Here is a 27,187-nt window from a genome sequence, read left to right on the forward strand (position 1 = left end):
TGCGCGACGAGTGGGAAGATATGACCGGTTAAATATTTGGGTGGAGTTTGTTTGAATTTTTTTATTAAAATAATAATTTTACATATGTAACCCCTCAAAATGTGTCATTTTAACATTCTTTGGGGGGTATTTTGTATTTATGTTGGAATCATAGGTGGCCATTAAAACGACAATTCTCTAAAACATAAAACTACATCAAGCACTTTTTGTTGATATATGTATGTATAATAATTGTCACTGTAATACGACAACCAGCATTCATAATTTTTCAAGGGCTCTTAACAAAGAATTTTTGTGCAACCAACTTTATAGCTTCAAACCTTTCATTAACAAGCATCTGTAGCTGTTCCTCTTCTTTGATCTTATCATCCTCACTTTTTTCATCCTCATTTGATTCATCACCATCTCGTCGTCGTCTTCTTAAACATCACAAATGATGATTTAGTAAACTCGGTTGGGATGTCAATCACCTGTTTCAGACTTGCACCTGTATCTTTACCCGTAGCCCTGATAAGGTCCAACACAACGATCTTGAATTTCTTAAGATGCTTATCAATGGGGTCAAGAGCTATGTAAATTAGAATCTCCTAGCATTTTAGAAACTGTTTCTTGTTGATTTTAAGAGTTTTTCTCACTTGTTCAATGATATTGGATGGGGGCGAAATTGGGCAATGGTGGTTCCTTTAGCCAAGTTTTCTTCCATTAAATAAGCGACGACTGAGTTTTGTGAAGGCTGAATTGATTTCAATGCAAGTATACGCGAAATATCAATACAAGCCCTTACGTGTTGCAATGATTCCGGTGGCTCTTCAATTGTGAAGTCATACACTTTGTCTAATGAAACTATCATATTTGAGAGTGCGTCAAGAAGATAGCCTCTGTAAACCTTGCGTTGGTATAGAGGAAATACCTGTGACAACCCGGAAATTTCCGACCAAATTTAAACTTTAATCTTTATATATTCCCGACATGATAAGCAAAGTTTGTAAGTTGAATCTCAAGAATTTTAAACTGTGTTCATGCACTCATTTAACCTCGACCAAATTCCGACGATTCACGAACCATTATATAATTGAATATGGATATATATATATATATATATATATATGTATGTATATGTATATATATTATAACTTGAGAACTTTAACAAAGTATTAAAAGTATAATACTTTACGTGAACGTATTTGTTTCAATATGATTATCGATGGAATTAGAAGATAATATCAAATGATTGATTTGTCAGATACATTGAATTATGATTACGAGTCTCTGTTGAAAGGTCCACTTTGACTTAGGAAACCTTTCCTTTTTAACGGTATTCGGAATGATTGGTAAAGTGATTTATAAGTAAGAACAAAAGTGTCAATTAACGGTAACTGGACAAAAGTTAGTAGAGATTCATGCTTAATTTTCAATGCGTGCTTTACAATAACTTTCTCGTGACTCTTGATAAGTTAATTATTTAACTTTCATAAAATTAATAGTAAGAACATGAAATGTAAATGGATGTCGACAAAATAAGCAAATGGATATGTTGATTTAAAATGATTTCATACGTTTAATTGTCCATTGGACTTAACCCTACGATTCACGAATAAACTGTAAGTAAAAACTGGAAACCATTATGACTTATATATTAGATGATTTTACTTTATGAAATGAAAATGTTTTATGATACAACAATTTCTATTATTTAAACCTTTGAATAAAATGATTTTGAATATAAGTAGTTTTGGAAAACTAAACCTTATAGTATTATTTGATTTAGTTTCAAAAGTACGAAAACATTTTTTTTCGATATAATAGAATTCGATTATAAAATATTTTTTTCAATGATATGAAAATAAAAATAAAGATAAAATAAAGATTTCTAATGAGCACCAAAAGACTATAACATTTCATCTCAAGATTTCAAGTTAAAATGATGGAAATAACTAAACCTGCGCACTTGCACGAGAAAAATCATAACTAAATCATACTGACTCGAAAAAGGGTGATTCTGGTGTCCAAACGACCGTAACTCAAAAATCTACAACTTTCGTGAAGAAACCATACGCAGATCGCGTATCCATCTACTTGAAACGCGTAATTTTTCAAAACATTACGCAGAATTTGTAAACTTTACGCGAAACGCGTAATGTTTACATAATTGAGGCGGCTTTACTGTTTTTCACTGTTTTTCACTATTTTAACTATTTTAACACGTTTATATATATTATATTAATATATTTATATTATTATATTTATTCTATATAAATCGATCGTCGATTCATTCATCATTCCATCTATCAACCTGATCACATATATACTCCGTAATATTTTTATTATTATTCAAATTATTATTATTATTAAGATTAATATTCTTATTATTAATCTTATTAGAAGTATTATTATTATTAGAATTATACATAAAATATTACGACGGCGTCATGAGCGAATTATTTCAAAACAGGTTTTATGAGCGGGATAGAGCTAAGGAAATTATGGGTTATAGCTATGGAGGTTATGGGTAATGTTCGGGGGTATGCTCATGAGATCAAACTAGTGTTTATCATCTCCGTTGCGTCTACGTACTTTCCTGCAATATTGAATCTCAATATTGATACGTTCGTGAATCCGAGGCCAACCTTATACTTGTTCAATGATGTTATATGTATTTTACTACGAAATACAGTATGGTGAGTTTCATTTGCCTTTTTACCCTTTATATTTTTGGGCTGAGAATACATGCGCAATTTTTATAAATGTTTTACGAAATAGACACAAGTAATTGAAACTGCATTATATGGTTGAATGATCGAAGCCGAATATGCCACTTTTTGCTTGGTAACCTAAGAATTAGGGAACATCACTAATTTTGAGAATTAGTGCATGCCTAATTGACGCGAATCCTAAAGATAGATCTATTGGGCCTAACGAACCCCATCCAAAGTACCAGATGCTTTAGTACTTCGATGTTGTTTTTATCATGTCCGAAGGATTTCCCGGAATGATAGGGGATATTCTTATATGCATCTTGTTAATGTCGGTTACCAGGTGTTCATTCCATATGAATGATTTTTGTCTCTATGCATGGGACGTATATTTATGAGAACTGAAAATGAAATTTTTGTGGTCTATTAAAATGATGGAAATGAATGATTATGATAAACTAATGAACTCACCAACCTTTTGGTTGACACTTTAAAGCATGTTTATTCTCAGGTGTTAAAGAAATCTTCCGCTGTGCATTAGCTCATTTTAAAGACATTACTTGAAGTCTTTCATGGCATACATTTCGAAAGAAGTTGCATTCGAGTCATTGAGTTCATCAAGATTATTATTAAGTCAATTATAGTTTGGATAATGGATATTATGAAAGGGTATGCATGTCTGTCAATATTCGATGTAAAGAAAGTTTATCTTTTAAAAACGAATGCAATGTTTGTAAAATATATCATATAGAAGTCAAATACCTCGCGATGAAATCAACTATTGTGAATCGTTTATAATGTATATGAACGGATCCTTTCAGTTGGCATCAGAGCTGGTATAACGCCGTCCATGTGTGGCGGGTTAGTCGTAAAGGAGATTCTCACAGTGTTACCTGTGACGAAGCATTGGCTCTTACTCCTTGCGATCCCTTATGAGGGTTGGCAGTAGTCGAGTGGTAGGCCCTAAAATCAGTATCTGAGGTACACTCAGTGGTCACCAGGCGGTTAGCTGGGAAGGCACTGGGTGGGACGGTGGTTGTCCCCAACTGTCTTTCAGTTGGTATCAGAGCGGTGGTCTTAGCGAACCAGGTCTGCATTAGTGTGTCTAACTGATAAGTTGTTAGGATGCATTAGTGAGTCTGGAATTCGACCGTGTCTGCATGTCAAAAGTTTTGCTTATCATTTTGTGTCAAAAATTACCTACTTATCATCCTTGTGAAATTACCTGCTTATCATTCTTAGTCTAGACACGTCTTACTGCATTGATTGCATGAATAGTGTATAGACAATATTTATATCTTAGCGTATCTGCTAAATCATATCTTATCGTATCTATTACTTTAAACTTTGCCAGATATATTCCGTAAATTTCTCCGTAATTTACGAAATCTTTTGTTCTATATATGGATATTCTATGTAATTAGAATACCATCCGTTAACCAAAATCATTTCATATCGAAAAATCCTTTATCCAATCGTATGAAATGGAATTCGTCATCAGTTCAAGTCACTCGGATTCCGAAATGGAATCCCATTCAAGCTCCGAAAGCAGTGTGACCGGAATGGATCAACCAATCAGCCATCATCTATTTTGGATGAATTGGGGATGGGTTCGTAGCCTTCTCAATCATTGGAGACAAGAAGAAGGTGATCCCTTCCATCCACCACATTGCCCTCTTGGCGAAGAACCTGAAGCACTTACCGGCGAACCTGTCCGAAACACCATTTTCTCCCTCATTTCCAGAGTATCTCGTCACGATTATATACTACATCAAATTCTAGATTTTATTTATCCGCTCGTCCAAACTGACAATCACCCCGGTGTAATAGAAGAAGTCAACGAGCTTCGCGCTCGGGTAGTGACTTTGGAGAATATGGTACAAAGATTACAAACACCATCAGCAGCATCAGCAGCAAAACCAGTACCACCATCATCAATGCCAACAGTACCATTACCACCTCCAACCACAACCGCGCCGTAAACCTCAAACTTCACAATCTGTCCCACGAGAATCAACGTCATACGCACCATAGATACCAAGGAATACCAACAACAATAACTGACGAAGTATTAATTCATAACTTCATTGAAGAAACATTCTGCGGCGATTATGTAATCTCTAAAGTCTTAGAGATTATCTAATCTAGCCCTAACCATAAATCAATTAAGCGAACCAAAATGATAGAAGGAAGAGTAGAAACCCTGACAAAAATAGTGTGTGATTAACAAGCTAAACTTGTTTTACAAACAGCATCAACAGTACCATCAGCGTCACCAGCATCGTCAGTACAGCCAACATCAGAATCAACAACACCTGTAACATCACAAACTCCGTCAGTTCAAGAATCACTGTGGACATCATTACGAATCAATAACGCGTATATTGTATCAGCGAGTTATGAAGAATTAACTCATTCCATCTGAAGAAATTATATTTATATTTTATATATATATATATATATATATATATATATATATATATATATATATATATATATATATATATATTTTTTGAAATAAAAATAAATCTTTCCGTGCTAAACTATTGTGTGTGAATCTTAACTACTCGGTTAATTCATATTACAAATATGCAATAATGTACGTCCTTCGGCCGTAACTTAACCAGCGTTAACTACAATCTCTGTCACAATTCAACAAATTCCAATTCATAATAAATCAAATATATATTTGATTTTTTACTTTCATCATCGAGGTAACCGAAACTTTTCAGATAACATCATTTGTACCTTGCGAAGTTCACAAGAATTTAACGAAAACCAACATCACGCCTCAACAAATAACGAAGTATTGACTCATAATTTCAATATTATTGAAGAAATACTTATGTAATCTCTAAAGCCTTCAAGGGATTATTCAATTCTAGTTCCAACTGTAAATCGAATGAGTTTAATTTAGTATTAACTCATTAAAATGTGTTACATCTGAAGAGAATATATACATATATATTTTCATAAAGACTGTAATAAAATTCTTTTGTACAAAATATTAATTGTGAAATTTTTTTAACAGGTAGGTAATACCCGATATATATATATATATATATATATATATATATATATATATATATATATATATATATATATATATATATATATATATATATATATATATATATATATATATATATATATATATATATATATATATATATATATATATATATATATATATATTCACAATTAATATATTACATTCTTCGAATCTGATTAAGCAAATTATCAACTATACTTCCTACTTTCACAATAATATACATTCTTCATAGATATCAAAACAACCATACTCATTCAAACTCAATTACATATTCTGATTTTGAAACCTCATAATTCAATTCAAGATATAACTGGTACCATCACTTTTAGATTCCCACATCTTTCAAAGATATACTTTGACTTCAAAACTGTGTTAGAACATCAAATGTATATTAACGATTACAATCTGTGTTCAAACCCTTCGAAAATTTCTGAAGACACTTCAAATAAGAAGCAATCGAGATGATGATCCAACCACATATTACCCACAGTTATGTACTTAAAAAGCTCTCGAAACCAAAGTCATAATTCAACACATATCCGTGTCAGATTCTTTGGCATTTATTAGCAAAAATACCTTTGCAATTCCTTTTCAAAGTAGCAACTTCTATTACAACTCCAGCAAGACAACTTCGATTTTTCATTCGGAGTAGCCTTATCATAATCTTGATATATATGATTACCCTTTTTGTTACCGGAGAACCTTTCATGTTCCACCACATTAGCAATAAACTTATTCACAACTTCACTAATCTTTGACCTTCCGAAGAATCATTATATTTACCGAAACCTCATCATTTACTCATTCGTATCTTGTAACGAGAATTGCCAAACAAATCATCGGAAATTAGCAATCAGTATTTTGAAATCTCGCAGCATGTCTACGCTAACAGTTATATGTGTATATATAATGTCTATCTTCTGGACTTGATTTGAATGTGAAGTTTCTGAAAAACACTCCAAACTACGAATTGGTTATCCGAAAATGGAAAAATGCTGATGAAACAGCAAAAACTATAAACAACTTTAACAGTAAAAGTTTGATGATAATGAATCAGTGTGCTGGCAAAGCGCAGAAAAAGAGAAGTCTTGGAACTGGAAACTGGATTGAGCAAAGTATGAAGGAGGCTGTGGACAAATCACAAAGACTGAACCTGACTTCAAAAAATCCAAATGATTCAGTACCTGCTGAAGTCATTAACGAATACCTTGCTCCTGACTCTAAACCCCTGCGAACAATATTCTTCATCATCCTCTGATATTAGAAATTCTAAGATATCATTGTATCTTTCATTATAAAGATCCTCCATATTTCTGAAGATATTTTCATAGCTATTCTTATCAGAAATCATTTATCTCCTCGCGTTATATGTATCATCATAAAGGAAACTGTTTTAGTTTCTAAATTCTGAAACCGTCGAGTTTAAATTATGAATGTTTTGAAGTAATGTTGGGAACTGAAGCATGGTTAGTATAATATAATGACACTTGATCAACGTGATTATATTAGAGTAAGTCATGCTGAGTTTTTAAATGGAATGTGATGATACACAGATCATAACATCATCATGTGCCATGTTACACGACTCTTGTATTCTACTTAATCTCTAAAATATCAAGAAAATATATCTTGATGATTCGGTTTTTTTCCGAGGTATTCTGGTAATTTAACAAGTCAAGATCGTGCCATTACAATTTCCTTCCTAGAACATTAACAATGTTCATTCCAAAATTCATATCTTCGAATTCTGTACCATTACAAGCGGTGCTTAATCACAAGAAGAAGAAACGAAAGGACAAAGCCCCGAAACAAAAACTGGGTATAAATCGCAGCAAATAAAAGGAAGCAATAACTGGAGATGACAATGATTATGGAAGACATAAGCAGGGACATCAAAATATAAGGGAAGATATAAAACCCAACAACCACCCAGAAATTATAAACCGTATATGTCGATGCATATAGCAATATAAAGACACGGGAGAACTAGAAACGCTATAAACCCAAGAGTATAGTAGAAGTAAATAAATTCTTCCGATGGTAGATGAAAAAGAAGATTGACTGATATGAAGGTTAGAAGTATATCGAGAATCAGAACTGGATGGAGCATATTGACGAATACTTTAAAGAAAAAAATGAGTTGAGGGAGGAAGAATAGAAGGTGTGAGTTGTAAGGAAATGAAGGAGGAGGATTTATATGAAAATATCTGACAGAGCAATCAAAATGGATAATCGCATTTAAAGCGGATCCTAATTTCCTTGATTACCGGAGAATCAAATCTTATTACAAAGATTTTCTCCAAATCTCTTGAACTTGAAAATTAACCCTATCTACGTTAAAAGATATGACGAATCTATACCTACTCAATTCACTCTTTTGGTGATAACTTCACTCGTACTCTTCACAACATCAAATGGTTTTATTCATATTACTCAATGATGATAAAACCCTAATCTTCAGCTTATATACGTCATGATAACATACTTATTGTTAGCCATGACCACCCCAATCAAATTTCGGGAAGAAATTTCATTAACGGGTAGGTACTGTGACAACTCGGAAATTTCTGACCAAATTTAAACTTTAATCTTTATATATTCCCGACACGATAAGCAAAGTTTGTAAGTTGAATCTCAAGAATTTTAAACTGTGTTCATACACTCATTTAACCTCGACCAAATTCCGATGATCACGAACCATTATATAATTGAATATGAATATATATATGTATGTATATGTATATATATTATAACTTGAGAACGTTAACAAAGTATTAAAAGTATAATACTTTACGTGAACGTATTTGTTTCAATATGATTATCGATGGAATTAGAAGATAATATCAAATGATTGATTTGTCAGATACATTGAATTATGATTACGAGTCTCTGTTGAAAGGTCCACTTTGACTTAGGAAACATTTCCTTTTTAACGGTATTCGGAATGATTGGTAAAATGATTTACAAGTAAGAACAAAAGTGTCAATTAACGGTAACTGGACAAAAGTTAGTAGAGATTCCTGCTTAATTTTCATTGCGTGCTTTACAATAACTTTCTCGTGACTCTTAATAAGTTAATTATTTAACTTTCATAAAATTAATAGTAAGACCATGAAATGTAAATGGATGTCGACAAAATAAGCAAATGGATATGTTGATTTAAAACGATTTCATACGTTTAATTGTCCATTGGAATTAACCCTACGATTCACGAATAAACTGTAAGTAAAAACTGGAAACCATTATGACTTATATATTAGATGATTTTACTTTATGAAATGAAAATGTTTTATGATATAACAATTTCTATTATTTAAACCTTTGAATAAAATGATTTTGAATATAAGTAGTTTGAAAAACTAAACCTTATAGTATTATTTGATTTAGTTTCAAACGTACGAAAACATTTTTTTTTCGATATAATAGAATTTGATTATAAATTTTTTTTTCAATGATATGAAAATAAAAATAAAGATAAAATAAAGATTTCTAATGAGCACCAAAAGACTATAACATTTCATCTCAAGATTTCAAGTTAAAATGATGGAAATCACTAAACCTGCGCAATTGTACGAGAAAAATCATAACTAAATCATACTGACTCGAAAAAGGGTGATTCTGGTGTCCAAACGACCATAATTCAAAAATCTACAACTTTCGTGAAGACACCATACGCGGATCACGTATGCATCTACGCGAAACGCGTAATTTTTCAAAACATTACGCAGAATTTGTAAACTTTACGCGAAAAGCGTAATGTTTACATAATTGAGGCGGCTTTACTGTTTTTCACTGTTTTTCACTATTTTTAACTATTTTAACACGTTTATATATATATATATATATATATTATATTAATATATTAATATTATTATATTATTATATTTATTCTATATAAATCGATCGTCGATTGTCTATCTGATCAAATATATACTCCGTAATATTTTTATTATTATTCAAATTATTATTATTATTAAGATTAATATTCTTATTATTAATCTTATTAGAAGTATTATTATTATTAGAATTATACATAAAATATTACGACGGTGTCATGAGCGAATTATTTCAAAACGGGTTTTATGAGCGGGATAGAGCTAAGGAAATTATGGGTTATAGCTGTGGAGGTTATGGGTAATGTTCGGGGGTATGCTCATGAGATCAAACTAGTGTTTATCATCTCTGTTGCGTCTACGTACTTTCCTGCAATATTGAATCTCAATATTGATACTTTCGTGAATCCGAGGCCAACCTTGCACTTGTTCAATGACGTTTATATTTTTGGGCTGAGAATACATGCGCAATTTTTATAAATGTTTTACGAAATAGACACAAGTAATCGAAACTACATTATATGGTTGAATGATCGAAGCCGAATATGCCCCTTTTTGCTTGGTAACCTAAGAATTAAGGAACATCACTAATTTTGAGAATTAGTGCACGCCTAATTGACTCGAATCCTAAAGATAGATCTATTGGGCCTAACGAACCCCATCCAAAGTATCGGATGCTTTAGTACTTCGATGTTGTTTTTATCATGTCCGAAGGATTTCCCAGAATGATAGGGGATATTCTTATATGCATCTTGTTAATGTCGGTTACCAGGTATTCATTCCATATGAATGATTTTTGTCTCTATGCATGGGACGTATATTTATGAGAACTGGAAATGAAATTCTTGTGGTCTATTAAAACGATGGAAATGAATGATTATGATAAACTAATGAACTCACCAACCTTTTGGTTGACACTTTAAAGCATGTTTATTCTCAGGTGTTAAAGAAATCTTCCGCTGTGCATTAGCTCATTTTAAAGACATTACTTGAAGTCTTTCATGGCATACATTTTGAAAGAAGTTGCATTCGAGTCATTGAGTTCATCAAGATTATTATTAAGTCAATTATAGTTTGGATAATGGATATTATGAAAGGGTATGCATGTCTGTCAATTTTCGATGTAAAGAAAGTTTATCTTTTAAAAACGAATGCAATGTTTGTAAAATGTATCATATAGAGGTCAAATATCTCGCGATGAAATCAACTATTGTGAATCGTATATAATGTATATGAATGGGTCCTTTCAATACCAGTATATGTCACTCACAAGTCCAAATAACATTTAAATAAGTGGGATTTTACAGAAGAAACATCCAAAAAATAATTGATCCCTACGCTGATCTAAACCCCCACTTTGACCTGTTTCTCAAACCACCCATCTTGCAACCTAACCAGAAATTATAATTGGTTGCCAATATAGACCAGCAACCCGCCAATATTGCCTCCTATAAGAAACCGAAAATAAAAAATTGTGTATGTTTAACGAAAATGTGTTCTTAAAACTTGTCTAAAGGGTATATACTTGACTAAGTCTCATGCTATGGTTGTCAGGGTAGTGAAAGAACCGATAAAGAGCTACAAAACCAAGCAATTTTACTGGATTATCCTAATTTTGATCCCTTTTCTTATTAACTAAAAGATAGATCTCCGAGTTATGATCAGTGACATAAACGGGATTGCTACCTGATACACAGAGATGCAACCAACTTAAACTAGATTAAGCTTTAAATCAGCAAGAAAGTTTGCAACATTATATGATGTATTCAATGGGTGAGAATAGCTTGATATTACCATTAATGAAAAGAAGAAGGAGGGGTACCAACCTACAGTACAATTGATGCATATATATGTCCTCAACACGAACTTTAATAATGCGCGCGCACACACACACACTCTTCCAGTGGAAAAAAGACCATGTTTCTGAAATTTAATAATGTAAAACAAGAAAAACAAGTTGACATAAAGCGTCAGAATTCAATCCAAAAAAGACCATGTTTCTGAAATTTAAGATTGCAAAAAATTAATCAGTAGGTGTGAAACATACTTCCAGCTCAGAACAGTCCGCATTCAAATTCTTGCTAGCCCCTGGTGGTATTTTTCCACTTGAGACCGTAGATCCGTGATAATAAACAAGTATCAAGAAAACAAAAAAATTTATAACAACCCAACTTTTTCTTTTGTATTTAGTTAACAATCGTGAAAGAATTTAACGAACTCAAACTTAAAACTTAGAAAATGTCCTAAGCCGACTTTAAAACTAACCCAGTTATGAAAATCGAGAATTTTTTGGTTCTGTGAAACCAACGTGACTAAAAGGTAATTGAAATTACCAAAACTTCTTGGACTAGGGTCATCATCAATATAAATATTTAACGAAGAAACAAACGCGAATAAAATGTGCAGGGACTAGAGTGCGCATTTATTATATTAGTAAAAATCAAAAATATATATTTAATAAAACCGAAATATATATATATATATATATATATATATATATATATATATATATATATATATATATATATATATATGTTATTTTTAAAATTGGCTAGTAGAAATAATAATAATAATAATAAATAACTAAAATTTAGATAATAAAATAAGATAAATACTAAAATTCAAAATTTAGATAAACTTTATCCTAAACGAATTGTATTCCTATCCAAACTCTTGTTTCCAGAATGTTCCCTAGCCCACTATAAATACCGCTCATAACCTACACATTAAACCTCACAAACTCTCTTTTTCTCCTCTTGATTTCGGCTCACATACCAAACCACCACCACCATCGGATTTTTCCGATTTCACCACCACCGCCGCTAGGCTGCTGCCGTTTGCATCCGTGAACCGCCAACCACCGCAGCTAGTTGCCGCCACCTTCAACACCATCTTTCTCGTTCTCTTTTTGATATAAAACTTAACCCTAACTTTTAAATTTATATACTTTTATTATTTTGGTTATGAACATGAATATTATGATTATAAACACTGGAATATGGTTGAATACATATAAACATGAACTTGATTAAAAGCTTGAAAGAATTGGTACACAAGAATTTTTTATATGTATGTATATATATCATGTATATGTGTATGTGTATATATTATGCATGCATGCATGTATATATATGTATGCGTATGTATATAGAATATATATGTATGTGTCGAAACATTTATATGTATGCATGGTTCATAATAAGCTTGATAATAAATCAATACTTGTATTTTAATGATTTACATGATAAGATTATTAAATAAATTCGATAATACAAAACAATAAAAATATAATGATATATATATGTATCGTATATATATATATATATATATATATATATATATATATATATATATATATATATATATATATATATATATATATATATATATATATAAATATGGAATAAACTACTTAAATGTAATAAAAGATAAAGGATAAGGTTCACTATCTAATAATATTACATATAATTATCTAAACTATTATCGTTAATACGAATACCTATAAGTAACACGATAAATACGATCTTAACAGAATAAGTATTATATAATATTATTAGAGATAATGATAAAAGGTTATTAGATAAAATCTTATCTAAGTTATTAATTAATATAATATAATTAAAATATATTATAGCTATTATTATAATACTTTTATATAAGGTATTAAAACTTACTAATTATACGTATAAATAATTATGTAACTTATATTGTAATGCATATAAAACTTACTAAGTGTAGATTCCTATACACACATATGAAAGTTATACAAAAGACAGGTGTATTATACGAGCGTATAATATACAACGTGGAACTATAATCACAAAAGGATAACGTATGACTTTCACGAGTCTCACCGCTACTTACGGTCATTGATGGTGTCTAGGTTGCTAGTTGGGATAAGGTTGTGGATCTCGAATGTCACGGCTTAAAGTCGGATCAAGAGTCATAGACCCCGGTTACATCTGGCTGTCCATTGACTTGCTTGATAGCAATGAGAATCATTTAAGTTGTATAACATCTAAACTGTGAGGATAGTAAACACGTGAATTGAGAATTTCTTAAAAATGAACAATGATTATATATATATATATATATATATATATATATATATATATATATATATATATATATATATATATATATATATATATATATATACATCACAAATGAATAACTAAAAAGATGATGACAGTGATGATCCGACTAAGTTAAACCTAATGATGATAGGTTGACAACTTTAGACCACCGCTGCTCTTTGCTATCACACTGTTACTGTGCTCAAAAGGTGAGTCATAGCCTCAACTTTTTAACTGTTTTATAAACTGTTTTCGGGGTGTGAATACATGTCTTTTTTATTTTACAACGTAGATACAGGTACTAAACTTACATTCTATGCTGAGTTATAACCGAAAATCCCTTAGCTTTGGTAACTAGTAACTACCATTTTATTAATTGGTGGACGCGAATAGAAGTATATGGATCCATAGGGCTTGACATCTCTGTCCGGGCTAGTCGCGTTAGCACAAAACGGGCGTATATTATTTGAGTTAGTACACATTGGTTAAGTGTATTTAAAAATAGGGGTACTTTATACATGCGTTAAACTTAGTTACTGGGTGCTAAAACTTATAGAATCTTTTTAAACTTATTAACGATGCTTGCGAGAATGAAAACAAATCTTGTGATCTATGCTTTATACTACTTAAACCTATGATTCACTCAACCTTTGTGTTGACTTTTTAGCATGTTATTCTCATGTAATCTACTTTACCTACGCTTCCGCAATAAAAGAAATGCTAGAGGTCAAGCATGAAAACTAAAGATTAAAGCATATTGAGTACAAAGATCAGACTCTGACCTCTTGGTCTCACGCCACGTCAAGCCGCAGTTTGACGGGGTGTTACAAAATAAAACAAATAATTGAAAGTTTAACGAGGAATTCATACTTGACATAATGACGCTCAGTGGAAAATGTTTTGATGAATTCATCTTTTGACTCAACAAGATTCTGTCCAAATATGATCTGCCAGACAGAAAAAAATAAATAGTAATCAACATTGAACTATTGCTTACAAAAGAGTATCAAGTAAGAGGGAAATGGGTGGGTTACTAAAAAGTCTCATCAGGTTGACTAAAGATACTTTTGTACGGAATTTTAAATGTAATAGAGTCAAATAATAATAGTATTACAAAAATAATTGTCTTAGAACAATAAAATTATATTTTTTAGAGGTTTTGTGCATCAAAGATACAAGACACGTCAAAAGAGAATACTGGAACTTTTGACCCAACTAACATATATACGACTGTACGAGTAACTAGGCTATAACATCCAACGTATAAAAAAAACCAAAAGATAAGTACTTGATAATTACCTTAAGAAAATCTTTATTAAGATTTGTGATTCCTTTTTCAGCCTTTACATGTGACATATGATATCAACCATTGAAAAGGTACACAATTAAATACACAAGTTCAGAAACTATCATCGAAGAGTAAAAGAATATTTTAGAATTTCAAAACACATGGTGTACAAAAGAGGTACTTACATCAGTAGTGCTCTCTAAAGAAATATCAGCATATGCTTGAAATGATATGCTACTGATCCAAACAGTGATCTGCAGTAATTTATGGCCATATAAATTTTTGAATCTCATACATCAGTATGCAAACAGATGCAGATTTGTTTTTCACGGAGCACCATGATAATGAACAATATGAATATATTCAGAGAATGATTATCGATGATAAACATCTATATTTCTATGCCATTAAGATTTTTGGAATATGTTGTTATGGATCATTTATGACCGCATGTGCCTCACACATGTCGTCGTAAATAATCCATAACATATGCTCTTGCAACAATACCTTTTTTTCCGTTAAAGACCCTAGAGACAATACCTTTAACCCTTGGTAGCCGTATATTTTTCCATTGTATTTCAAGAAAACACTTAAGTCAACAGGTTCAATGTGAAAGCTGTATGGAGATCCCACTTCATATTCTCTAGACACTACAATATATATATATATATATATATATATATATATATATATATATATATATATATATATATATATATATATATATATATATATATATATATATATATATGTATGTATGTAAACAAAATAACATGTTATCATCAGAGCAAAAGGAAGCAAACAGTGATTGAGAAAACATGATTCACATAGAAATAAACAAGTAAAATGACTAGGAGTCTAGAACTATTTTACATGTACCTTACACTCACGTTTGCATTCCATGTAATACAGAGTATAATAATAAATCAACAAACAAACTTAAAAACGATTTCATAACAAATCAGGATTTCAAAATAACTGTGTCCGAGAAAATATGAATGAAAAATAGAGTATATAAATTAGTTACTTGCACAAAAACTATAAAAACTCACTTATAATACAACTCCTACCATGTTTCACTAAAACTAATTATATTATCCCTAGATAATCATTGTGCTAAATACTAAGAAATAAAAGTTCCAACTTCAAACTTGAGTATTAAAAACCTCAAATTAACCACTGTAAATGTACGTGTGTAAAAGAGCCATGCCACTTGTGCCCGCATCCTTAAGATCTCAATTCGAGCTAATAAAAAAAGTAAATAAACAACACTTACTCAACAACAACATGTACAGACACAGTGTTAAGCCTGCAACTAGCTACCACTAATTTGAGCACATTTCTGTAAATAAAACCCAATACGCTCTAGAATAATAAAAATTCTGAGTATCAAACGTTATAATTAGCTGGATGTAATAAAAAAAAAATATACCAAAATGTATTTTGAGGCAGTCATTCGGTTGAACTCCTTCATCTATAGACGGAAAACAAGAAAATGATGATTCAACTAGTCGCCTTTTAGGATCGTAAACGGTGGTGTCAGATAATTGATGCTTCGTTCCCATTTTTTGTGAAATTAGGGATTCGATGAGAAGCGGGAAACGTTTTAGAAACGTGGGAAATGGAAGTAATTTGTGTGCTACAGTCCGGGCGTGGAGTGGAGTGGAGTTAAGTGCGCATATAAGAGTCAAGACAAATTCTTTACACGGAACGACTCCTTATTTCGATAATTTATTTACTTTTTTCTTATTATTGTATCTTTTATTTTATTAACCTACATATCCAAATCCAAATCGAACTCATGACCTCCACTATGAAAGGATTGACCCTCAACCATTATACCACAACCCTCGTGGTTTTCGATAATTCATTTATCTGTATAAGAAATCAATTTGGAGGTTCGGTCTAGTGGTATGATTCTTGCTTTGGGTACGAGAGGTCCCGAGTTCAAATTTTCGGAAAGCCCCTTTAGTAAAAGTTCAACTTTTTTTTTTTTTTTTGCGATACGTACATGGTGTTCATGACTTTAGATGTAGTATAAAATATCACTTACCCCCACCCCACGGACATGTTTGACTTAACTCAAGGTTTAGGAACAAATACACGCACGTACTTGCTGCTAAACTACGCTCAGATACCAAGTTGTAATACCCTGATTTTTATTTATCACGGCGGAAGTATATGCATAATTACCAAAATAACCTTAGTTGATGTTTACAAACCATAACTAAGAAATCAACTTAGTTATCATCCATTACAACTTTTCATAACAGCGGTGTTACATGAAAACAATACAAAGTAAGAAAACATCATAGTTAAGGTCATAGTCAAACATATCTTCAACCCGTCCGTAACACCCTTCCAACCAGCAGTACCTGAACCTGCAATGGTTGGAAATTTGGGGAAATTAGCACAACTGCTAAGTGAATGGACACTATCTAAAAGACCAAGCATAAGTAACTGAATATGCAAGAGTCACAAATATGCTAACGTCCTGAAATAGCATATAACAACAACTGCCAATATGAGGATCGACGGCTTGTACGAGCACACGACTTAGCTGATCAGCCTACAGTCTACTGATAGTCTGCTTTACTAAATCCACTACATAACCGTCCAGACGCAACACATGCGTCCTTCTATGTTATACTGAATAGACAGTAACGTCTTGACCCGACTAGGCTACCATGGTCGACCTCACACAAACCCTACCTTGCCGCCTCGGTGGGTTCCCGAACTTACCGTCTCGGTTTTTGTCCAACTAACAGTGCGCACATAAAATCACAGATAATCAGTCATGCAATCGTCCTAAGTAGCATGGAAATATCTAACTACACATGGCAATCATATTGAACATAAACATAATAATAAAGAGTCTGAACAAGTAGCGTGTTAGCTACTTAATATTCTATTCGGAGACAGACCCACTCACTGAATACCAACAACTAGCTCAGATAATCTATCACTGAGCTGCTTCCTTATCCTTATCAGCTGAACATAAGGCAAATCAAGTTAGTGTCTGTTCATTAACACGAGACAGCACAATACATCAAATCAGTATCAAAAGTGCCACTAAAAGTCTACATCCTTACGGCTAGAAAACAGCCAAATTAAAGAACAATGCATTACTGATCTACATCCTTACGGTTGCACATGCATCTGTATGATTACAAGCCCATCCGTACGGTTATAAGCCCACGGCCCGGTTGCACAAACTTCACTGCATCCGTACAGTTGTGTTCATTGAGCAGCAGTAGCAGAAACTAACGCGTTTCGAACCAAAGTCATTCAATCTAGTTTCCAGACTTGTTTTTGACCCAAAATCCACATACAACAGGTTAGAAAAATGTTTAGGCACTTAAACCCTTTAATTTTAAGCATCAGCAACACCAAAATAGCTAGATTTGACTCAAAATCTACTTTGACAAAACCTAACTTAAAAAACACATAAATCAATCAATTTGATTCTGAAAACCGTGGATTGTTACCTTGAAATAATCATGAAATCAGTAGTAAAAATCCTTGTAACACAATTGCAAATCTAAGAACGAGATTAAGATTTTAGGGTTTTCAAGAGATGAGAGTTAAGGTACGGTGTGTGCGAAATTTCAAGAAACTTCAAGAAATAGCTGATGACTAGCTTATATATTTGTGTTAAATATAATATCCCATCACTCACGGGTATTTACCAGTTATCTAGTTATCTGATAACTTTCGTACTTAATTTGACAACCATAACAGAGTTCAAATTAAATAAACAAACCTGTTCTGTGACCCTTATCACAAACTGGTCTTAACCACATAATAAAATAACACTAAACATTTAATTAAAATAAAGGCATAAATAATCACACAATTATGCCTAAGAGTAAAAAGGTCATCTTACATCTAAGCCTCATCTGAGGATGTTACAAATTCACCCCCTTAAGAAAATTCTGTCCTGGGAATCTGGTCATGGTCAAACATACGTGAATAACGAGCCTTCATCAGCTCTTCGGTCTCCCACGTAAGGTTCGATCCTAAAATATGTTTCCACTCAACAAGCACCATATGGATCTCCTTCTTTCTTAACTTTGTTACCTTTCTATCGACAATCCTAACCGGTTCTTCAACTAACTTTTGATTTAGGTCCACCCTCAAATCACTCAACGGAACCAGTTGCGTCTCATACGTAGTGTATTCTTGTCAACTTTGTCGGAAGCTCTAACACAACCGTCTGATCATTAACTTTCTAAATAATCTTGAACGGCCCAATGTATCTCGGAGCTAACTTACCCCGCTTACCAAACCTGATAACTCCCTTCCACGGCGAAACTTTCAAGTAAACACGATCTCCAACCTCAAAATTTACTGGACGTCAACTGGATCAACATACATTTTATGTTTGTCACGTGCCGTTTTCAACTTTTCAAGTGCTATCGCTACCTTGTCAGCTGTTATCTGAACTAATTCTGGACCTGCAAATTGTTTCTCTCCGGCTTCTAACCAAAAAGTCGGCGTTCTACATTTGCGACCATACAGCATCTCATAAGGCGGCATCCCAATACTTGAGTGATAAGTATTATTATAGGCGAACTCGATCAAAGGTAAATGTATATCGCACGGACCACCGTACTCTAACACACAGGACCTAAGCATATCCTCTATTGTCTGTGTTGTACGTTCACTATGACCGTCGGTCTGTGGATGATACGCTGTACTCAGATTTACCCTCGTTCTCAAACTTTTCTGTAAATTGTTCCAAAATTTGACATAAATCTAGAATCCCTGTCACTGTCGGATACGATATATATCGGAACCCCATGTCGACTAACTATCTCTTTTAAGTACAAATCGGCCAGAACACTCAACGAGGCTGTTTCTTTTGTTGCTAAAAAGTGTGCACTCTTCGTCAGTCGATCAACGATTAATCAAATCATATCATTACCTCTCTGAGTTCTGGGCAATTTCGTCACAAAATCCATTGTAATATGATCCCATTTCTACTATGGAATTTTCAACTGCTGTAATGAACCATAGGGTTTCTGGTGTTCGACTTTAACCTGCGCGCAGACGTGACATCTTTCTACCAATTGAGCAATATCTTTCTTCATCGTTGGCCACCAATACATCGGTTTTAAGTCTTTATACATCTAGTTACTACCCGGATGGATAGTAAACCTCGATTTGTGTGCTTCATTTAAGATAAATTTCCTTAAATCTCCAAGCATAGGCACCCAAATTCGGTTCATAAACGTATTAAGTCTACGAGATTCTTCAGTCAATTGGTCTTTTATTTTGGTCATCAATTCAGCCTTTAAATTTTCTTCCAATAAAGCTTAGGCTTGAACTTGTCTTATCTATTCAATACGGTCTGAAACTATTTCGGTTCTCATAATTTGTTACAGTCTCTACGGTGTTTTTACGACTTAAAGCATCGGAAACAACATTCGCTTTGCTCGGATGATATTTTATTTAACAATCGTAGTCTTTTATAAACTCAATCCACCGTCTCTGGCGCATATTCAGTTCTTTCTACGTGAAAATATACTGGAGGCTCTTATGGTCTGTACATATCATACACTTTGTACCATATAGTAGTGTCTCCATAATTTCAATGCAAATACCACAACCGCCATTTCTAAATCATGAACTGCATAATTACGTTCGTGTATCTTTAACTGACGAGAAGCGTACGCGATAACTTTATCTCTCTTCATCAGTACATACCCCAACCCGGCAATTGACGCATCATAATAAACCACGAAGTCGTTTGAACCTTCTGCTAATTCTAACACTGGATCCTGGCATAACAAGTGTTTTAGAGTCTTAAAGGCCTATTCCTGTTGGTCACTCCATCGAAAACTTACATATTTTCTGGTCAATTGGTCAACGGACCCGCTATTAAAGAAAAATCATTTATAAACCGGCGATAATAACCCACAAGACCTAAGAAACTCTTAACTTCTGTCAGCGTCTTCGGCGAATTCCAACCCATTACCGCTTCTATTTTTGACGGATCCACTTTAAGACCTACCCCACAAATAACATGACCCAGAAACTGCACCTCTCGGAGCCAGAACTCACACTTCGAGAACTTAGCAAATAACTACTATTTCTTTAACAACTCTAACACTAATCGAAGATATGTTGCATGATCAGCCTCTGTCTTTGAATACACCAATATATCATCGATAAACACAATAACAAACTCATCTAAATACGGTTTACAAACCCTGTTCATCAGATCCATGAAGACTGCAGGAGCATTTGTTAACCCAAATGGCATAACCAAGAACTCATAATGCCCATATCTCGTTATGTACGTTGTTTTCGGTATATCTGATTCTGCAACTCGAACCTGATGATACCCGGATCTAAGATCTATTTTCAAAAAGTACGTCGCACCCTAAAGTTGATCAAATAAACCATAGATTCTAGGCAATGGATACATGTTCTTAACCGTCCTCTTATTTAACTATCGATAATCTATACACATTCTCAGAGTACCATCTTTCTTCTTTACAAACAACACTGGCACACCCCACGGCGAGGAACTCGGTCTTATAAACCCCCTGTGTAATAATTCCTGTATCTGAGACATCATTTCCCTGATTTCAGAAGGAGCTGACCTATAAGGAGCCTTAGCTACTGATGTAATACGAGGTGTATATAAAATAGCTTTATATTTTACAACGAAATACTATTAAATATGATACAATTTTACACAAGATATTTATTTATTTATAGAATGGATATACTCAAACCTTGCTACAACACTATAGGCAGTGTACCTAATCGTAGAGTAGTATAGTTTTTAGTAAGTCCGGTTCGTTCCACAGGGAGCGGGCTTATTGCACACTATATTTTTAAACAATTATATTTGTACAAAATATATTATATTGATAATATATAAAAGGGGGTTTACCGTTTAATGACTGGTTTGTCGATTTTATATTTTAAGTTACAATTAAAACCTAATGCAAAATATAAATGACGATAATTAAAGTAGCGAAAAATAAATGACAATAAATAAATGACGTTAAATAAAATAGCGAGTAAATAAAAGTACGATGAAATATGAAATAAAATATATTATGCTTATTTAAACTTCCGTAACCATGATGGTTGACGTGTTGATTTTAATTTTATGCCCATGGGTTAATTATCCTTTGTCCTGGATTATTTAATATGTCCGTCTGGTTTTTGTTCATAACAGTCCATCGGTCATAAATTTAAAGTGCGAGTGTCCTCGTCAAATTATCCTTATACCCGAAGTCAAATATTCCAACTAATTGGGGACTTAAACTGTAACAAGGTTTTAATACTTTGTTTAATAATTACACCAGGATATCGACTGCGTGTAACCCAAGGTTTTAATACTTTGTTATCAATTATGTCAAGTGTCCTTGTACATAATTTCACCCCTGTTTTAATAATTCCATAGACTATTAATCCATTCACGTGTCCGGTTAAATGAACGATTATTCGTACATATAAATATCCCGCCCATCGTGTTCGATCGAGTATATATGGTTATTTATAGGGATGTCCAATTGTAAATCTTTATATTAAAATTAACAAACTATCATTTAGTTAAACAAATATAAAGCCCATTAATAGCCCATAGTCTAATTTCCACAAGTGTCGTTCTTTTGTCCAAACCCCAATTAAGGTACAAAGCCCAATTACCCCTATCTTTAATATTTAGTCCAACATCATGATTACTTTGGCTTAAATAAGCATAATAATAACTTAAGTACGAGACATTAATTTAAAAAGGAGAACATAACTTACATTGAGTATTTATCGCGTAGTGTTACACGGACAGAATTTCTACTTCAAAAACCCGTAAAATAACCTTTACATAACCCGAACTAATCTAATATAAAACTACCCTATACTATATATATTATATATATATTTATTTATTTATTTATTACAGAGTATTATTATTATTATTTATATTATTTTTACTCGCAGAATTCGTGACCTTTTATAGGCATTTTGGAATTTGGCAGCTCCGCGAGTCGTGGAGTTTTTGGCCTTCAAACTCCGCGAGTCGTGGAGTTTGAAAATCCAGCTCACAAACTTTTGGCTCCTAGCTTGTCGACATAATAAATATATAAATATAAAATATAAATAATTAATAAAATTATTTATATATTATATTATATTCTTGTGCATAGCTGACTTGTAATTTTTGGTCCGTTGCGTCGGGCATTGATAGTTGACTCATGTCCCGGTTCTGGATTTTCGAACGTCCTTGCGTACAATTTAATATCTTGTACTTTGCGTTTTGTAACTTGGACTCTTGTCATTTTTAGACGTTTTCCATCAATAAATTGAACCTTTTGAATTGTATCTTGTACATTTGAGCTTTTTGGACGTTTGTGTCTTCAAATCTTTGTTTTTGCCTTTTGTCTTCGCACTTATTTATTTAAACAATTACAATAAAAATATAATACAATTACATATGAAAACCTATTATTTAGGAGGGATATTTCTATGAAATATATGTCCCTTTTTAGCCTTATCAAATATCTCCACACTTGAGCGTTGCTTGTCCTCAAGCAATACATAACTTGAAATAAAATCACACTTCACTCGAATCACTTTTTTATTCTCACACTTTATACATCAGTGATTTTGATACGGCAGTATAAACAATGATAGTAACGATAGAACCATGGTTAAAGGTGGGTGTGCCATCTACAGTTGCCTCAGGTTTAGGTCAACGACACTTGCAATCAAATAGCCGATTTACTTTCGGTTTCCAAAGCAAAGTGCACATTTGAAAGGCGGTTTACAGTCCCGCATGACTATGAAAATATAGATCCTTAAGGAAATTGGATCTTTATGAAAATATTTGATCTTTTGAAAATTCAATCTAGCTTTTACCCTAGATAAGTTTTTCGGAATAACCCTTCACCGGTGTTTGCAAAATATTTTTTTTTGTGGGTTGTGTGGGTTTCAGATTTGAAAATTTTAGCTCAACACTTGTGGTTTTGTGTTACCCACTTGCTAACATTGTATTGGGAAAGCAACACGTCCAGTATACTTGCTCCGTATATTACCTTTCGGTAAACTACCGTCCGGTTGTAAAGGAAAGCGATGAACAAGAAACTGTTAAGGTAATGTCCCGTGACTTGCTTTTGATTATGGTCTATAAACGTGTCGGATGCTATTACTATCCTTTGTAGGAGCAATAGTAAAGATCATCCTATGATTTTTCGGTCTGGCACAAGGTCATGTCTCCGACCATGCTATGCAACCACCGTTCTTACGGTTGACACCCGATTTGGTTCAGGTGACCTAATGAATTTCAGGTGAATTCCTAGGATTTTACGTTCAATGGTAATGAACGCATTGAAAATGGTTTTTCAGAAAACAAATCGGTTTGTATTTTTGATCAAAATATTTTTTCGTTCAAGCTCGAGTTTAGATATCATTGAATTCCATGAGTTTGTAATTCTCAATCTTTAAGGTCAACCTCAAGGATTGAGTAATATCAGTCTTAAAACCTGATTTTTGATCTTTAAGGAGATTATCCTTTCTGGGGATCTGATTCATTAGTCTTATCAAGCTAATTTGCACGGTGCCCTCCCCATTTTACAAGACAGATCCTCTCATGATTAGGATAAGTCTGACCACTTGGTGACCCTGTTTGATGCTGAGGTCCGTGGATTTCCTGCTAATTTTAGTGATGACTTTTCTAGATTTTTCGTCATCCTACAGCTGGTCTGGACGACAACTTCTTGACCTAAATCAAGAAGCGCGTGTCTTTTTCGGAAGACTTTACTTCCTTTTAATGATGGAATTGATTCATCGTGTAGATCCATCTTTTCTTTTCTTTCATCGGGTAAAATAGTTAATTTAGTCCAAAACAAAAGCATCTGCAATAAACTTTATAGAAACATGTGCTAGATAGTTTTTAATTGAATAACTAGGTACATTCTCCCTACACTTAGTTTCTTTCTTTGCCTTTTTATTCTCCTTTATTCCATTTTAAATGAATTCAAGCGTTTTAGGGTGTTTCTCAATTTATGTCCTTTTCGAGGTAACGATAATTTCGGTATTAACACCTAGTTTTCACCGTTCATTGAAATGTCCCGTTCTTATTGATTAAAAACGTTCCATATTAATTGATTTCGTTGCGAGGTTTTGACCTCTATATGAGACGTTTTTCAAAGACTGCATTCATTTTTAAACAAACCATAACCTTTATTTCATCAATAAAGGTTTAAAAAGCTTTACGTAGATTATCAAATAATGATAATCTAAAATATCCTGTTTACACACGACCATTACATAATGGTTTACAATACAAATATGTTACAACAAAATAAGTTTCTTGAATGCAGTTTTTACACAATATCATACAAGCATGGACTCCAAATCTTGTCCTTATTTAAGTATGCGACAGCGGAAGCTCTTAATAATCACCTGAGAATAAACATGCTTAAAACGTCAACAAAAATGTTGGTGAGTTATAGGTTTAACCTATATATATCAAATCGTAACAATAGACCACAAGATTTCATATTTCAATACACATCCCATACATAGAGATAAAAATCATTCATATGGTAAACACCTGGTAACCGACAATAACAAGATGCATATATAAGAATATCCCCATCATTCCGGGACACCCTTCGGATATGATATAAATTTCGAAGTACTAAAGCATCCGGTACTTTGGATGGGGTTTGTTAGGCCCAATAGATCTATCTTTAGGATTCGCGTCAATTAGGGTGTCTGTTCCCTAATTCTTAGATTACCAGACTTAATAAAAAGGGGCATATTCGATTTCGATAATTCAACCATAGAATGTAGTTTCACGTACTTGTGTCTATTTTGTAAATCATTTATAAAACCTGCATGTATTCTCATCCCAAAAATATTAGATTTTAAAAGTGGGACTATAACTCACTTTCACAGATTTTTACTTCGTCGGGAAGTAAGACTTGGCCACTGGTTGATTCACGAACCTATAACAATATATACATATATATCAAAGTATGTTCAAAATATATTTACAACACTTTTAATATATTTTGATGTTTTAAGTTTATTAAGTCAGTTGTCCTCGTTAGTAACCTACAACTAGTTGTCCACAGTTAGATGTACAGAAATAAATCGATAAATATTATCTTGAATCAATCCACGACCCAGTGTATACGTATCTCAGTATTGATCACAACTCAAACTATATATATTTTGGAATCAACCTCAACCCTGTATAGCTAACTCCAACATTCACATATAGAGTGTCTATGGTTGTTCCGAAATATATATAGATGTGTCGACATGATAGGTCGAAACATTGTATACGTGTCTATGGTATCTCAAGATTACATAATATATAATACAAGTTGATTAAGTTATGGTTGGAATAGATTTGTTACCAATTTTCACGTAGCTAAAATGAGAAAAATTATCCAATCTTGTTTTACCCATAACTTCTTCATTTTAAATCCGTTTTGAGTGAATCAAATTGCTATGGTTTCATATTGAACTCTATTTTATGAATCTAAACAAAAAAAGTATAGGTTTCTAGTCAGAAAAATAAGTTACAAGTCGTTTTTGTAAAGGTAGTCATTTCAGTCGAAAGAACGACGTCTAGATGACCATTTTAGAAAACATACTTCCACTTTGAGTTTAACCATAATTTTTGGATATAGTTTCATGTTCATAATAAAAATCATTTTCTCAGAATAACAACTTTTAAATCAAAGTTTATCATAGTTTTTAATTAACTAACCCAAAACAGCCCGCGGTGTTACTACGACGGCGTAAATCTGGTTTTACGGTGTTTTTCGTGTTTCCAGGTTTTAAATCATTAAGTTAGCATATCATATAGATATAGAACATGTGTTTAGTTGATTTTAAAAGTCAAGTTAGAAGGATTAACTTTTGTTTGCGAACAAGTTTAGAATTAACTAAACTATGTTCTAGTGATTACAAGTTTAAACCTTCGAATAAGATAGCTTTATATGTATGAATCGAATGATGTTATGAACATCATTACTACCTTAAGTTCCTTGGATGAACCTACTGGAAAAGAGAAGAATGGATCTAGCTTCAATGGATCCTTGGATGGCTCAAAGTTCTTGAAGCAAAATCATGACACGAAAACAAGTTCAAGTAAGATCATCACTTGAAATAAGATTGTTATAGTTATAGAAATTGAACCAAAGTTTGAATATGATTTTTACCTTGTATTAGAATGATAACCTACTGTAAGAAACAAAGATTTATTG

General features: G+C 32.7%; 1 pseudogene; it reads right to left on the reverse strand.

Annotated features, from left to right (window-relative positions):
* Positions 1-268: 268 nt before the first annotated feature.
* On the reverse strand, positions 269-16,507 carry LOC139887748 (histone acetyltransferase type B catalytic subunit-like; annotated as a pseudogene).
* Positions 16,508-27,187: the final 10,680 nt, after the last annotated feature.

The sequence above is a fragment of the Rutidosis leptorrhynchoides genome, chromosome 2 (genome assembly GCF_046630445.1).
Source record: "Rutidosis leptorrhynchoides isolate AG116_Rl617_1_P2 chromosome 2, CSIRO_AGI_Rlap_v1, whole genome shotgun sequence".
NCBI lineage: Eukaryota > Viridiplantae > Streptophyta > Magnoliopsida > Asterales > Asteraceae > Rutidosis > Rutidosis leptorrhynchoides.